The sequence below is a fragment of the Papio anubis genome, chromosome 8 (assembly GCF_008728515.1).
Source record: "Papio anubis isolate 15944 chromosome 8, Panubis1.0, whole genome shotgun sequence".
Classification (NCBI taxonomy): domain Eukaryota; kingdom Metazoa; phylum Chordata; class Mammalia; order Primates; family Cercopithecidae; genus Papio; species Papio anubis.
In genome coordinates this window covers 67,454,148-67,470,163 of record NC_044983.1, presented here as the reverse complement: position 1 = coordinate 67,470,163, position 16,016 = coordinate 67,454,148, and the positions used below count along the sequence as shown (strand labels likewise).

At 40.2% G+C, this 16,016-nt stretch overlaps 1 non-coding gene across 1 annotated transcript; it reads left to right on the top strand.

Annotated features, from left to right (window-relative positions):
• Positions 1-10,746: 10,746 nt before the first annotated feature.
• Positions 10,747-10,878, top strand: LOC116268732. The gene has a single exon (XR_004175900.1). It is a non-coding gene; the product is annotated as a U8 small nucleolar RNA (small nucleolar RNA).
• The last annotated feature ends 5,138 nt before the right edge of the window (positions 10,879-16,016 follow it).

Sequence of the window (16,016 nt, the reverse complement as noted above, 5' to 3'; positions counted from 1 at the left end):
CTGTATTGCTAGTACATCACAATATGGGGAGGCTGAAAGCCTGAGAAAATGAACAAAGTCAACCTACATTTAAATGTTTTATGAGTTTGGTACAAAAGTAACTGAGGTTTTTGCCATTACTTTCAATGGCAAAGATGAAACTCAAGCCATTCAGGTACCTTTTGACTTGTTCTGCAGAAGATCTGTAATATCTCCACGTGATTTCACTGTTGATGATAAACTTTGCCACGGACTCTTCATTTCTCCGATAAGTATTTAATTTTACAAAGGTAGAAAACAACTTCTTCACGTTATATAGAAACCAAATAAGCACAAAAATGATGGTACTTAAAACTATTCTATTCTCAAGACAAACTTTCATTTGTGTTTAAAAAATCCTAATACAAGATTTGTTAAGACCTTTTAAAAAGATTCTAAGATTGAATGTTGTTTGTTCCAGAGTAAAAAATTATAGTGGAAAAGCATCAGCAATTATAGTGGAAAAACATCAGCAATTATAGTGGAAAAACATCAGCAATTATAGTGGAAAAACATCAGATCCAAACAAAAGAACCTTCAGCAAAAACGATAATGTATAAACAACTACCGGTTTTCTTCAAACTCCTGACAACCTAGGAGATGCTGAAATTTGACCTATCATTTCAAGAATCTAGTGATTTTTCCCTCTTTAGGTTAGGACATCTCCCTGTGACAATTTTCACCTTTCTCCAGGACTTCTCAAAATATACTGTTGTTGCTTCTAGACTCACACGTTTAGACCTGTACCATATCCCGACATGTGATTCACCTGAACACAAACTTATAGAAAGCTCCTTTGGCTGGCAAAGTGCAGAATAGATTAAACAGACCACAAATTGGACAGTCCAGGCAAAAGAAACTGAGGCCTAGGCTGAGACGATGGTGGTGGGAATACCAGGGATGGAACCAAGAGACTTTCGACTGCTAGAATCAAATTAACTGGGTTATAGACTGGATATGTGTGATGAAAGCCAGGGTAAAAGCCACAATGACTACAAGGTTTCTAATTCAGGCCAGACAGTGAATAGCAAAGTCATCGTGAGTCATGATTTATCACTAAAATTTAAAAAGGGCAAGTTTGAAACAGTACAGAATTGAGAAACTTTACCATTCATTTGGGAACTCTACCATCCATTGGCCCAAAAACATCCTCATCAACTTTGGTCTTACTCTGGGGATTTAGATTCTTTCGGGGGGGTAAAAATGTAACTAAAGTCTTAAAGAGAGAAGAGGTTTATGCAGCTCAGAGACACAAAGCTTAGAAACAGGGTCCCTGACTTGATCCCATGTGAGCAAGCCTTTTTTCTTTCATTGGATTCTAAACATCTTCAGAGCAAGAATCATCATTTTTCATTTTGTGTCTTATGAAATTACAACTTTCATCTGTCTGGTACAAAGCAGATGATCAATAAATATTTAACAAAATTCTCTTGATAGAAAACAGTTATTGCTACTCTTTAGTTTAAATTCCTTCTCACTTGTTAAAACGAGGGTGATTGGATTTGGGAAAGTCAGTACCCTGGAGCCACCCGAGTTATGTAGTCATCACAGACAACCAGGAAAGTATGTCTACTTAGTCACTACCATTTGACACTACTATTTCTGCTGTACATAATCTGATGGTGCTAGGGATCCCTCGGACAGAAAAAGAAGAGTATTGACTGAGTCCAGTAAAGTACTTTAAAATGTAAAGCTTTAAAATTGGAAGAGACAAATTCATACCGTAAACACGCTAAGCGCCATGCTATACACTTTACAGGTATCAGCCCTTTCATGCCTCCAATCAGACCCATGAATAGGCCTGTGATAGTCTTGATTTATGAGTGGGAAAACAGGCTCACAAAGCTTTAATAACCTTCCAAGGGCCACACAGGGAATAATTGGTGGAATCAGAGTTTAAACCTATTTCTCTCTAGCTGAGAATCTGAACCCAAAACCAGTTCCTGTGCCTCCCCAAGAGATGTCTGCCAGGGTGAAAGGAAGCTGGTGGGAAGATGGTACCCACCAACCAGGCTAACTGAACTTTAGGAGTTAACTCAGAACAACAGATGAGCCATAGAGCTATAGTTCCTTCCGAGAGCTTGACATGGGATGAAAGTGCAGAAAGGAGTCAAGGCTATCTGCTGCCTTGGTGGTGCCTGCCAATGCAACCCAGGGAGTGGCACTTGTCTATAAACATATCTGTTTCTTTTTGGGTTTCTTTCCTTTTTATTTTATAATGAAGATGATTTGAAAAACACCCAATTTATATGTGCTGAACTAAAAAGAAAATAGATCTATTATCACTTAGGATTTTTAGCTCACAAAATTACGTACTCCTGGAGAGCCCAGCAGTGGAGGCAGGGAGTGGCCAATTTGAAGATGAGCAAAGAACTGCTCCTGGGAGAAACTGAGGTAGGGGAGCCAAGAAATACCATGACCGAGGAGAAGCCCCAGTCTGCCTAGAATAGCTGATGATTTTTGTTTGAGCTTAATAGATATTTGCTTAAGTGAGTTACAGGAACAAACAATTTTCTACCAACAACAGCTGATCCACTTTTTTCCATCTTCACCAAAGACAGAAAAAGAGAAAACATGAATGAATCGAAACATATAAGAAGTACAGTAGGTTTAATGAAATTGCCAGAGAGAGGTTTTCTAACCATCTGGGATTTGTGATTTAGAATTTGTGCAGTTAGGGAAGAATCTGTGATACAGATTTCGTAGAATCATAAAGCCACAAAACTTTAGAGCTGGAAGGTATCTAGTAAGTAATCTACTTTAGTTTATCATGGCATTCTAAAGATAATAAAAAAGAAAGACTATCTGGTTACTGTAATTACCTAACTTGGGACTGTTGTGCAACAATGTAAAAGTATGGCCCCAAACTATGTAATAGGTAGGAAAGTTTTATGATATAAACAGGGTAAGAAACTATAATTATAGCAATGACAATCAAAATCAAAATAATCTAATCATTTTAAAGATAAGGAAAATGAAACTGGATTTTTGGAAACTGGCTTCTCATCTGTCTTGGATTAGAGAAAGACCCTGCTTGAAAGTTTGGCTTTTTAAAAAATTCCCTTTGTCATTTAAGGTTATTTCTGGTCTGTGTCTTTTACTGGCTGACTTCTCTTTGTCTTTGTCCCCTAAACCCTTCCCGCTCCCTCTGCCTTAACCTGCAGAATTAATTCTACCTCATCTATATTCATGCAATAATTTAGGCACATCTCCATTTTTAAAGAAAAGTTATCAAAAGTACTATATGCCCCAAAATGCAAGGATGGTGTGGCATGAGAAAATCAGTCAATGTAATATACATTATAGAATGAAGGGGGAAACTCACACAATGATCTCCACTGACATAGAAAAGTATTTAACAAAATCCAACACCCTTTAGTGATTAAAAAAAAAAAAAAAAAAAAACCACTCAGAAAACCAGGAGAAGAAGGGAACTTCCCCAGCACCATAAGAGGCCTTTATGCTGACATCAAACTCAATATGAAAGACCGAAAGCTTTCCCCATACGATCAGGAACAAGACAAGGATGCCTGTTTTCACCATGACTATTCAACATCGCACTGAAAGCTCTCACCATAAAAAGGAATGAAACACTGACTTGTGCTACAACATGGATGAACCTTGAAAATATTATGCTAAGTGAAAGAAGGTAGACACACAACGTCACACATTGTATGATTCCATTTATATAAAATATTCAGAATAGATCAATCCTTTGGGACAAAAAGCAGATTAGTTGTTGCCAGTTCAAGGAGGGAACATAGAGAGAAACTGTTTAATGGCTAAGGGGTTATAGTTTGGAAGGATGACAATATTTTGAAACTTACAGAAATGGTGATTTCGTGACATTGGGAATATGCTAATGTCTACTTTAAAATGGCATTTTTTTTTTTTAGCATTCCACAGTGTCATCCTTTACTACAGCAAGGTAGCTGACTACCGAAAACTGGGAAAAGCAAGAGTGAATACTTTAAAAAGGTTTGTTGCAGATACAAGAAGGCTAGTGGAGGCAAAGAAAACTCAGTGCCAAAGGCCTGGATGTGGCTCCTTAAGGAGCTCCCTGCAGCCAGGCTACTCCAGGATGGCTCCTCTGCCCCCAACCGGGCAGCATCGGCTTCGCTGGGAAAAGCCACCCACTGAAATCAGCTGTATTTAAGAACTAATTTTTATGTTAGGTGAATTTCATGACGTCACCAAGTTCAAGAAAATGAGTCCTTTGAAACCCAAATTCAACGGCGGTAAATATATGTCAGTGGGCATTTCCCCACTATATTAAGTACTTACGCGCTCATTGTTTCTGCTGTTTGGGGACCTCTCGGCAGCTCCAGCACTTTACACAGGATTCAATAGGAAAAAGAGCGCCACGCAGCCTGGCCCAGTAATAAAAAGACGTCATTAGCGCGCCATCTCGTGGTGAATGTGTAAGTTGCAGCAAACCCTCAGGCCGCGGATTTTTTTTTTTTTTTTTCTTTTTTTTAAGCCTGTGTTACCCAGGCTGGAGTACAGTGGCACTGTCATGGCTCACTGCATCCTTGACTTCCTGAGCTCCAGCGATCCTCCCACCTCAGTCTCCTGAGTAGCTGGGACAACAGCCATGAGCCACCACACTGGCTAGTTGTTTATTTTTATTTTTTGTAGAGACAAGGGTCTCACTATATTGCTCAGGCTGGTCTCAAACTCCTAGACTCAAGTGATTTGCCTGCCTCGGCCTCCCAAAGTGCTGGGACTGCAGGCATGAGGCACTGCACCCGACTAGGGAGCAGAGATGAACCCGAGGTTACTTTTTGTCTTTTCCTCAAGCCGGAGTGGTTTAGGTCACTGGTCAAGAATACAATGATCGGGGTTGTACACCTTCTCAAAGACCTCACGTTCCTTAACATCAAAATGCTCTGACTTATTTCGGATTCCTTAGGAAACAGTCTGAAGGAGAGCCATGAGTACTGACTCCCTGTCGGAACCTGGTCACAGCTTCAGGACATCCTCGGCGAGGCGTCAGCAATCCCCCTGAACCAACGGTGATGGTGTGTAGGGGGTTCAGGGAACCTTTTCCCCTACAACCTTCAAGAAAGCAGCTGGTGGCGGGGGTCCTTCTGGAGCACATACTCTGCAGGAGGGGATCCAACAAGGCCGATAAGCTGGATTTCTGCACATCTGTCACTGTGTCAGGGGCACCCCCTGCACGGCCACCACTTCTGCCTGTGGGCCATCTGTGGCTTCTCAGGTCCCTTATAGTAACCGCAACAGCGCTACTGTCATCACAGCTCTTCCAGAAGACAGCTCTTCCAGAAGAACCTCCCAGAGCTGTCTACTCTATTTCTGAAATCCAAATGTGTAGCTCTCTGTTGCCTTGTGGTTTGGTTGTTTGCAGGCAGTGTTACAGTTCTGAGGGGATTTTGGAGGTGGTTACTTCAAGGAAGGGTTTGAGATGAGCATCTCATTTGCGCTTCACAAGTCCTCTGTGAGACAAATAGGGAAGATTATTATAATTCTCTCCATTTCATGCACGTGTTAAACCCAGGCCTTGTCTTTATTTAAGGATAGATATAGGCCAGGTGCAGTGGCTCACGTCTGTAATCCCAGCACTTTGGGAGGCTGAGGCAGGCAGATCGCGAGGTCAGGAGTTCGAGACTAGCCTTGCCAACATGGTGAAACCCCGTTTCTACTAAAAATTCAGAAATTAGTGGGGCATGGTGGCGGGTGCCGGAATCCCAGCTACTCGGGAGGCTGAGGCAGGAGAATCGTTTGAACCCGGGTGGCGGAGGTTGCAGTGAGCCAAGATTGCCCCATTGTTTTCCGGCCTGGGTTACAGGGCGAGACTCTGTCTCAAAACAAACAAACAAACAAACAAACAAACAAAAACCCTATAAAGTGGTAGATCCACTTGCTGTGTCTTTCCAGAAATACAAGAACCATTCTACTTCTTCCCATGGAAAGCCTGCATTTCACACGTGTAATGATTCAAATCTGTGTTTTAAGATGAGAACAGGCAAAACAGTATCGTGCTCTGTTCACCTTCTCCACCTTGACTCTTCACTCGAGCCGAATTATATTATTATTGGTGGAAACACAAACAAAGACAATATTTTTAACATGTTTTCTTGCCCTTGGAGCAAAGAACAGCAAAGACTAGTTGACTCAATCTGATTTGAGGCAAAACGCTTGACAGGCATTAGTAACCTGAATGTATATTGCCCTCTTGTGGCCAATAGTATTATCACATGAATGTAGGTGCGTCCATGAGAAAGAACTGTAGTAATTTGGGGAAACTGCTTGTATAACACTATGGTTGTTATTACGGTGTACAGATTTTAATTGCTTCATTGTCCCACTGTCAGCTATATACATACATACATAGGTACACAGACACACAATTTTGAATCCTATATTAACAAAGATGTGCACATGAATTTTTGCAAATTTTCAAACTATAAGTAACATCTAAACAGCCCAGACCCTATGTTTTCTTCCTTGCTTATTTCTTAGGAAAAGAGCTCTTTGACGAGAATGTTCAGGTTTTTGTTTATGAATACAAAGTTTTAATCTTATGTTTCCTTTTAGCGTAACATGGAGCCATAGTTTCCAGACTTTTTGATTTCCCAGAAGAAAATTCCAAAAATACCACAATTGATATTGGTGATTTCAATTATTTTTATTTTGCCAAATTAGACATTTAAAATAATTAGTTTCAAACTACTATTATCATAATTTCAAAAGAGAAAGTGCATTTTAACATTCAGGAAAAAATGCAGGGGCAATATGATGACTATTGTGGCTTGAGATTTTTCTCCCTAATGGCCACCACAGGTGGGTGGCAGGAGGTGAACATTTAGAAACCACTGAGTGATGGCAGAGGCCAGGTGCATTGGGTTATTTTCCAGTTGACTGGTCATTAGCTAAAATTAAGACTGTATTGATATGAGACAAAACACAGAGTGTAAATGTGGGTCTTCAAGGATTTCTCCCTTTCTACAAAAACCCTGTTTCTCGCTCCTTGCATCTTAGTTTGTACTGCTGTGGTGACTGCCTGTTCACAGGTTGCTGTGGATTTTTTCTGCGCTTACACTGCCAGGCCCAGGCTGGAACTGTCCTTTGGCTTGCCTGATGGCACCTTCTTGGTTTCTTCCTCCTGCCCTGGCCACTTCTAGTTAGTCTCTTTTGCAGGCTCAGTGTTCCTTGCCAGAGCCCAGTGTAATCCCTATGATGATCATTTGAAGGCATGAAGACCCCACCACATTCATCCTATAGATTTTTTCCAAGCTGAGAACCATCAAGTCTTTCGTCTGATCTTTATTCATCATTACACTTGCACTCTAGAGTCCTAGTTGCCCTCCCTTGGATGTGCTCAAATTTGCAGATGCCATTCTCAAGGAGCAATGCTAGGAACAGTATCAGGCACAACAGACCCCGCCTACTGCCTCCTTTGCTCTTTGTTTATTACATTCTTACTAATGCAGCCCAGGGTTTTTGGGTTAACAAGCACATTATTTTCCATTCTTACTGACTTAGCTTAGTTGTTCTTCACACATTTCACTGTCAATCTCTTTAGTCTCTCCTCGTACAGTTGTTGCATCTTATCTCAATTTTGTAACTTTGCACATATGCTCACATTAAACTAGCAAAACTAAAATGGCCTTTAAATTTCTTTTGTCGTGGGCCCCAATTAAATTGACTTTGGGATATCTATCCATTGAGTGTGAAGTTCTATTAATTTCTCAAATTTGTTCCCTGTTTGGGAGGCTGAAGGAAAATGTGCCTTGAAGAAGACTTCCATAGTTCAGCAGTTTGGGTATATGAGAGAGAACGGAGCTCAGCTTACTTCAAACACTGGAAATTGCCTCATCAAAAGAAATCCTAGACAACAAAAATACTTTGCCTCTCTGATGGAATAAGGGTGTATTTGTTTCCTAGGACTGTTACAAATTATTATAAACTCGGTGGCTTAAAACAACAGAAATTTATTTCTCTCTCATAGTCCTAGAGGCTAGAATCTGAAATCAAAGGTCAGCAGGGTCGAGCTTCTCCTGACAGCTCTCGAAGAGAATCCTTCTATGTTTCTTTCAGCTTTTGGTGGCCCTGGGGATTCTTTGGCTTCTGGCTGCACAATTCCACTCTCTGCCTCCATCTCCACGTGGCTTCTGTCTTTTGTAAGACACTTGTCATCAGATTTAAGGCCTACCTGAAAAATCCAGGATGATCTCGTCTTGATATTTATGATTTAATTGTATCGGCAAAGAAGACCCTTTTTCCAAACAAGTTCACATTCACAAGCTCCAGGGAGTAGGATGTGACATTGCTTGGAGGCCCCCATTCCACCTACCACAAAGGGCTATCCTATTGCCTCCAGTTACATGGTTACCAAGGATTCTGGGCTTTGCTATGTAGTTTTAGCTTTAAAGCCCATCAGTCACCACCAATTACTCACCTCACCCCACAGTTGCTTTTTCTTTTCTTCCATTGCATCTACCTTGCTGAATCTCCCTGGGGTTGGTGAAGTTGGATTTTTTGACACAGACAATACATTTTCTAGGTGGTCTCCAAACAAGCTATCAGAACTCAGTTTCAATTTCTGATCTGTCCTTGTTACTGAGCAGCTATATCGTGACAGTAATAGTTTTGTGGGTCTAGCATGAATGACATTATCACTAGGTACATCCTAGGCTGCATGTGTACAGAGGCCTGAGAAGTGAATACCAAAGAGTCAAGTTTTCACCTGATGGAAATTGTGAGTTTGGTTTCTGGATGGGGAACCGTTATTAGGTATGAGTTTTACAAATACCTTCCCCTCTTCTGGTGCCTATTCTTCCCCCTTCTATCACTTCATCACCTTTTTGAATGGCATTCTTTGAGGAACATAAATTTGTAATTTTACTGTAAGCAAATATATTTTTATTGTTATGCAGCAAAGAATACATTTCAGAAACATGCAACATAATAATGCTATGTATAGAGAATTGAAACACAGGCAAATAAATGCCATATGTTGCTTGGAGATACACTCATATGTAGCAAAAGTCTAAAAAATGCATAGGAATAATAAGCACCAAATTCAGGTTGGTGGCAAGAAATGGGTGCGATTCAGGACAGAAACACAAAGAACACTAAAGTTACTAGTAATATATTTGCTTTTTAAGCTGAATGGCAAATATAAAACTAAAGAAGTTTGGAACTCACCACCTCTCCTCCTGCTGGCTTTTTCTACTTGGGGGAATGTGCTAACTTACAGAATCATTAATGTCACTTTCAAGCTTAACATCAATTTTGCCACGGAACACCCAACAAGGCTCTCTATCTGTGAATTCTGATTGGGCATGAGAACTGCACCAACTTAATCACTGCTTACATCTTCTGTGTTACTAGGGAAAATTGTGGGGTATATGGAAAAGGGAAAGAAAGCTTTCCTTTATTGACATACATTTCATAAAGATTTTCCATTCATAAATATTACATACTGTGCTTCTAGAACAAAAGTTGAAAGTGATCATTTGGTAGTGAATTTTGTAGATAGACACCATTAATTTGTCCTTTTTTTTTTCTTGTTTCATTTATCCCAAGCAAACACACTATGTGTGGTTGAGACATTCTCCTTGGGATGGATTCTCATCTCAACGAAATGCTCACATGCCTTTTTCCAGACTTCAGTTAGGGGAAGCAGACTTTCACCAAGAAAATCCCCTCTGTAGGCTGAGCAGAATCAGGCGCTTCTGTCCTCTCTAAAAGTTACATTTTGGTGCCATAGTAAATCAAGTCAACAATTAAATGAACACATATTGAGCACCTACTTCTGAGGTGCTTAGCACCAGATATGCTCTCTGTCCTCAAGAGTATTCACTCTGGTTGGGGAAGAGTGAGGAAGGAAGGGTAATATTACTATGGGCTAAATGCTTTTGCCCACTGAAAATTTGTATATTGAAGCCCTAATCCCCAATGTGATGATATTTTGAGCTAAGGCCTTTGGGAGGTGATTAGGTCATGAGGGTGGAGCCATCATTATGAAATTAACACTCTTAGAAGGAGAAACATGAGAGCTCTCTCTCTCTCTCTCTTGCTCTCTCTCCTCTCTTCTATGCCCTTCTCTCTCCCTTTCTGTCATGTGAGAAAACTAGAAAGAGGGCCCTTACAAGAACCTGACTGTGCTTGATCTCAGACTTTCAAGTCTCCAGGTTTCTGTTGTTTAAGACACCCGATCTGTGGTATTTCATTATAACAACCTAAGCTAAGACAAACACGTACAGCAATTCTTGTAAAGGCAGATATGCTAAATTCGAGCTTCCTTCATTTTATTCTCATTTTCTCAATACCTTTCCTCCTTACCTAAGATTCATACCCAGAAGCCAATGCCAACTCTTCTAGTCAGGGGCACTGAATAACTCTCAGGGGCCATTGGGTATTTGCCCAGTGGCTTGTGAGTGACCTGCAGTGCTTTTACTTTCAAAAGGGCAGAGACACAAAGTATTGCACCATCTCTGTCAATTCCACAGAATAACCTTCTCTCTTCAGAAGGAATTGCTGACGAATGAATTGCTCAGTGGGCAAGTCAGACCCAGCTCTAACTTGGTGAACTGGTTTGCTCCCTGAGAATAACTAAGTGGATTTTCCCATTGGTTATTACCAAATTGGAAGGACACTGGTGCAGTTTTAATGATCCCTAGAGTGGCTAAATGGTTTTAGGAACAGATGGACTGTGGATGGACTTGCTCATTCTGTTGAGCATTTAAAAGAGATGTATTATCCACAGGTGAGATCATTCTTACCTGTTCCTCCTTTTGGAGGGCAGAGTTCATGATGACTAGAGTTCACACGATATGTGATTAATTCTCTGCATAATCAGGATCTGCAACATCCTGATTGCTCCTACCTGATCCTTCCTGAAGAAAAAAAAGAAAGAATAAATTTTAAAATAAGTGTATTATCATAAGGCATTGAGAATCATCCACAAATATAATTTTGGTTAATTAAAAATCTTTTGTTAAAAATATACATACATATATAATTATGAAAATCATAGTAGTTAAAATAATGATGAAAATAATAATTAGGATAAAGTACTTGGTTTTAATATATATACAAGCAGGTAAATAACAATTAAGATAATAATAGTAATCATTGAATGCTAGAACCATGCTAAAGTTGTTTCATAGGTATTTTCATTGAATTCTTACAATAACTTTCTGGGGCGAAAAATATCCATATTTCACAGTGAAATAAAACAAGATTCTGGGAAGTTAAATTAAATGCCCAGGGCTGGGCGTGGTGGTTCACATCTGTAATCCCAGCACTCTGGGAGGCCGAGACGGGTTGATCACTTGAGGTCAGAAGCTCAAGATCAACCTGCCCAACATGGTGAAACCCCGTCTCCTCTAAAAACACAAAAAATTAGCCGGGCGTGGTGGCGGGCGCCTGTAGTCCCAGCTCCTTGGGAGGCTGAGGCAGGAGAATGGTGTGAACCTGGGAGGCGAAGCTTGCAGTGAGCTGACATCGCGCCACTGCACTCCAGCCTGGGAGAGCAGAGCGAGACTCCATCTCAAAAAAAAAAAAAAAAAAAAAAAAATTAGCCAGGTGTGGTGGCATGTGCCTGTCATCTCAGTTACTTACTCAGGAGGCTGAGGCAGGAGGATTACTTGAACTGGAGAGGCGGAGGTTGCAGTGAGCTGAGATTGCGCCACTGCACTCCAGCCTGGGTGACAGAGCGAGACTCCATCAAAAAACAAAACAAAACAAAACAAACAAAAAACAAAACAAAAACAAACAAACAAAAAATGCCAAGAGCCTGGAACTGCTGAGTGCTAGAGTTGGGATTTAAACCCAGACCACCTTACTTCATGTGCATGCTTTGACTACTCCACTGCCTTCTCCAGAGGTTTTCTCCCCAAAGAATCTTTGCTTTTGTGCATAGCTCTTAGTTCAGAGGGGCACTAAGGAAGAGAAAATGTCACATTTGCTTACCAAAGAAGTTATTGGGAAATCTAGCCAAATGGGTAAAGAAAGTATATCAGTCATGAGGAAAAGAAGAATTGGCAATGAAGGAAACTGGCCAATGTTATCTTCACACTTATCTCTCTATGGGTCCCTGGCTTGCTGTGCCCTCTCCTCTTCCCACTCACTCTTTGCACCTCTGAAGAAATCATCAGTAATATTCTTCAGACTCAATACTTGTTAAGTGCCTCTGTCTTGCAATTAATAATTTCTATGAACATTAATCACTGGATATCTGACATGCTTCAGTTCAAAGACTATGGCCCAAGTGTTTACCAGCCATTTCCATAAAACAGGAAATGGCTGGTTTTACCTGAATAGTTGTCCTTAAATCCCATAAAAATCACAGGGTGTATGTTTTTACCTGGTTTAATAGGCAAAGGACTATAGTTTTTGCTTCCTGATCCCAAATTTCAATGAGCTTTCAAAGAAAGGCTCATAGACATGGCTGTATCCATGCACAAAACTCCGAAGTTATGTTTCTTCATAAGATCACTGTAAGTTGGGAGCTTGAAACCTGAGACAGATTTTAAAGATCACTCTTCTCCTCCCTTTCTGTTTGACTACTTGTCTTCCTATTTTCGTCTTAATAATAATATTAGCCAATATTCCCTGAGTGTTATATTGTACCAGACCCTAAGCCTAGAGGCATGAGCTCTCAGAACAACCCTGTGGGATGGGTACTCTTGAAAAGATTGCCACTTAGAGACCTTCAGTCACTTACCCCAAAAGACACAGCAGCAAGTCAGTGGCAGCACCTTCGAATGGGCTTAGCATTTCACTCCAGAGCCTGCACTCCCAGTCACTCATGCTGCTGCTCCCCCTCAAAGGCTTTATACTTTCTAGCTTTCAGCATTTCTCCTTAGTCCTGGGAAGTATTGTTGGGGAGTATGGCTTTCACACCTGGCATGAAAGAAAAAGGGCTTGGTGAGTAAAGTGAGAGAAGTGTGAGAACATTCCATGCAATCAGGGCAGCTACTTTGGTGGTTCTAAGGAAGTGAACTTTCAGCAGCTCTGTGGTCCGAAGTTCAGGGAAGAGGTGAACGCAGGAAAGGAAAGGGGAGGCGAGGCTATGGGGTGGGGTTGGACCTAGACTCATTCATGTTGACTCCTCCTGTGGACTACGTTTCTCAACCCTTTAAAGCGAGAATCAACCATTCAATCTGCACTTGAAAAAGGTTTTGCAATGAGCCATTCATTTTATGTATTCATTCAGCATGCATCTTGACCCAGCAATTAGATATAGGGTACTATGCTTAACATGAGAAATGCCAAAAGGAATAGAATGTGTGCCCGACATAAACGAGCTGTCACCCAAGCGAGGATGGTGAATGGAAGGGCAATGTAAAGTGACAACAAACAGCATGGCTTAGAGAAGGAAAGGAAATGGGTTGACATCCACAACCCACACACACAAGCTGCATAATCACAGGCAAACCAGGTAACTCCCCTAACCCTCAGTTTCCACATCTATACAATTTCACACTTAATGAATGGGGGGAGCGGAAATAATGCTTATGAGATATACCACAGAGTTCCTATCATGGTATCCAAAGTCAATAATGTTATAGTCATTATGTCAAGAAACAGTTGTCTTTTATTATACGCCGTATAATGGAGGTACATTCTATCATGGAAAACAAATTCTGTGATGATAAGGAAGATGTCCCAAAGCATCAAAAGATTTGATACAAGATGTAAATAATTACATGTTTGACAGGCAAACAAGATGGGAAGCGAGAGTCATTCTAGACAAAAGCAATAGCTTCTGCAAAGGCAGAAGGATTGAAGAAAGCGATTGTGTTGTGCTCAAGGGTCGGCAATTTTGGGGAAGCAGTGTGAAAAAATGGAGAGGGAGCCTGCAGCAGGACCTCGTGAGACCTGTGGTCCTCGCTGAGAAGTCTCTTTCCTAGCAAGTCCCTGGAAGTCACGGAATGGATAAAGTTGCAATAGTATTTGCTACACTTCAAAAATTTGATGGAAATAATTTTAGGTTAACAAAGAAGATTTATAAAACCACAAAGATTGTTATTTTCCAAAAGGAAAGCACCCTATGGCAACAAGCTTTGACTGTTTGCCAAAGGATAAAATATTTTCCATGGTGAGAGAAAGGAGAAGGCTGAAGGCTAAATGATCATTCTGCTAAATATATCAATTCATTGCATTCTTCCTGTATTAATTGTATGCTCTTTCTCCTGTTGATTTCTTACACCCAAAACAAGAGAAAAATTTAAACCTCAGCAAGCAAAACAAGAATGACATTTGATGCACTGTGCCACTTTCCTGAGTTGCCTTTGGAAAGGGATGTGGCGGTGAGCACAGTGAAAGTTGTTCTGGCTGAACCACTCACAGATTTTTTTTTTTTTTTTAAATGAAATCCACAAAGATCTTAACACTTGCAGTGTTTCTACTGTTGTTACTCCCTAATGCCAATAGCTTTGGATTTTAAATGACTTGTAAATGAAATACCAATTTGGGATGCCAAAAAATAATCCTGTGAGTGCAATGTAACATTTATTCCTGGTACAAAGTGACCTCCCACTAAGGAATACGAGTCGCTTCGATGTTCTTGCAGTGTTGGCATGAAAAAGGGGCAGATTGATGGCTACTGTTGTTTATCAGTACTAGAATCCATTTTGGTTGGAAGATGTAAGAGGAAATCACTGAAAAATATAAAAGAGTGAATAAATGAACATGGGGTTTTCTTGTTGAATTTTCAGCTTAAATCTGGATATATCCAACACTTTTTTTTGCACTAAGTGTATGTTGTTTAGCCCTTATTAAAACTTTCTGAAATGTGGAAGGCTAGCCTTGTGAATTCCATGCAAGGAGCTCACGAGTGAGTTGTACAGTACTTTAGGGTCTTTTTAATAGACCCAAATGACGAAATGCTCATTCTACCCAGCTGCAAACCTAAATGGTGGAAGTGTGGCAATCAGCCTGCCTGTGCTTTCCAAGACAGGCCCAGATGTTCTTATTACTTGCTTTTGATGCAATTACGATGAAGATTAAGATGAGAACTTCCATTTGCTGAGCAGTTACCACGTGCCTGGTCTTGCGCTTGGGTGCTTTACATATATGTCATTTAAGCCAGACAACAGTCCTGCCATGGGAACTTGTCTCATATTTTGGTTCTTTCTTCTGAGAGGGGAGTACAAGAAACACTCTGGCTGGTGGTTCTGACCTCTCATTAAATGAGATTTAGGCTGTCAAGGAGTCACTATTTAAAAGGGTTATTTTTGAGACACATGAAAGCCATCTTATTACCCTAACCCACCAAAATGAATCTCCAGATTCTGCCTTTAGATCTAAGGCAATAACCTTAGCACTTAATGAGTAAATGTTGTACTTAAATCCTTACAATCTTATTTTTTTGCGGCACATGTGATACACGAGTTGTTTTTGAAATCGACAAAGAGTTGTAAGAGCTTATTTCTGACAGCAGAGGGCAGCCTATGCCTGTGAAAGCAATAAGACCACCCCCAACCCCCCCACCAACCCCCTGGCAACCCCACAGATCTAGAAAATATGCGAATCTTCACCCCCTTCTTTTTGTTATATTTTTCTGAAAACTCATTATCTAAATTTAAAATCGTGTTGTTAGATGAGTCTTGGTAGAAAATAATCTTGAAAAAGATTATCTTTGATAAAATAAAGCCTGCTGTGAAACTTTTGACATGGTCATTCCCCTGGAGAATTATTCTATTAGAGAATAATAAATTCTATTTATTTTATTTTTTGCCATATACTTTTTTAAATTATAAAAAACATCAAACGTATTTAAAAAAACACAAAAGACATTAAAACAGATGAAGAAGAGTACCCATCACTTACAAATATGAAAGCAAATTGTATTAGATTTTAATTTGCATTAAACTGGAAAACTTGCCTTATTTACTAGCAAAATCTGATTGAAAGGGGTAAATGAAAGAGGCACGAACTACATATCAAAAGCTTGCAGTTGTCATCTTTTGCTGCTAACTCGTTGAAAGGTCTTGAAAACATTGCTTTAACTGCATAATAAA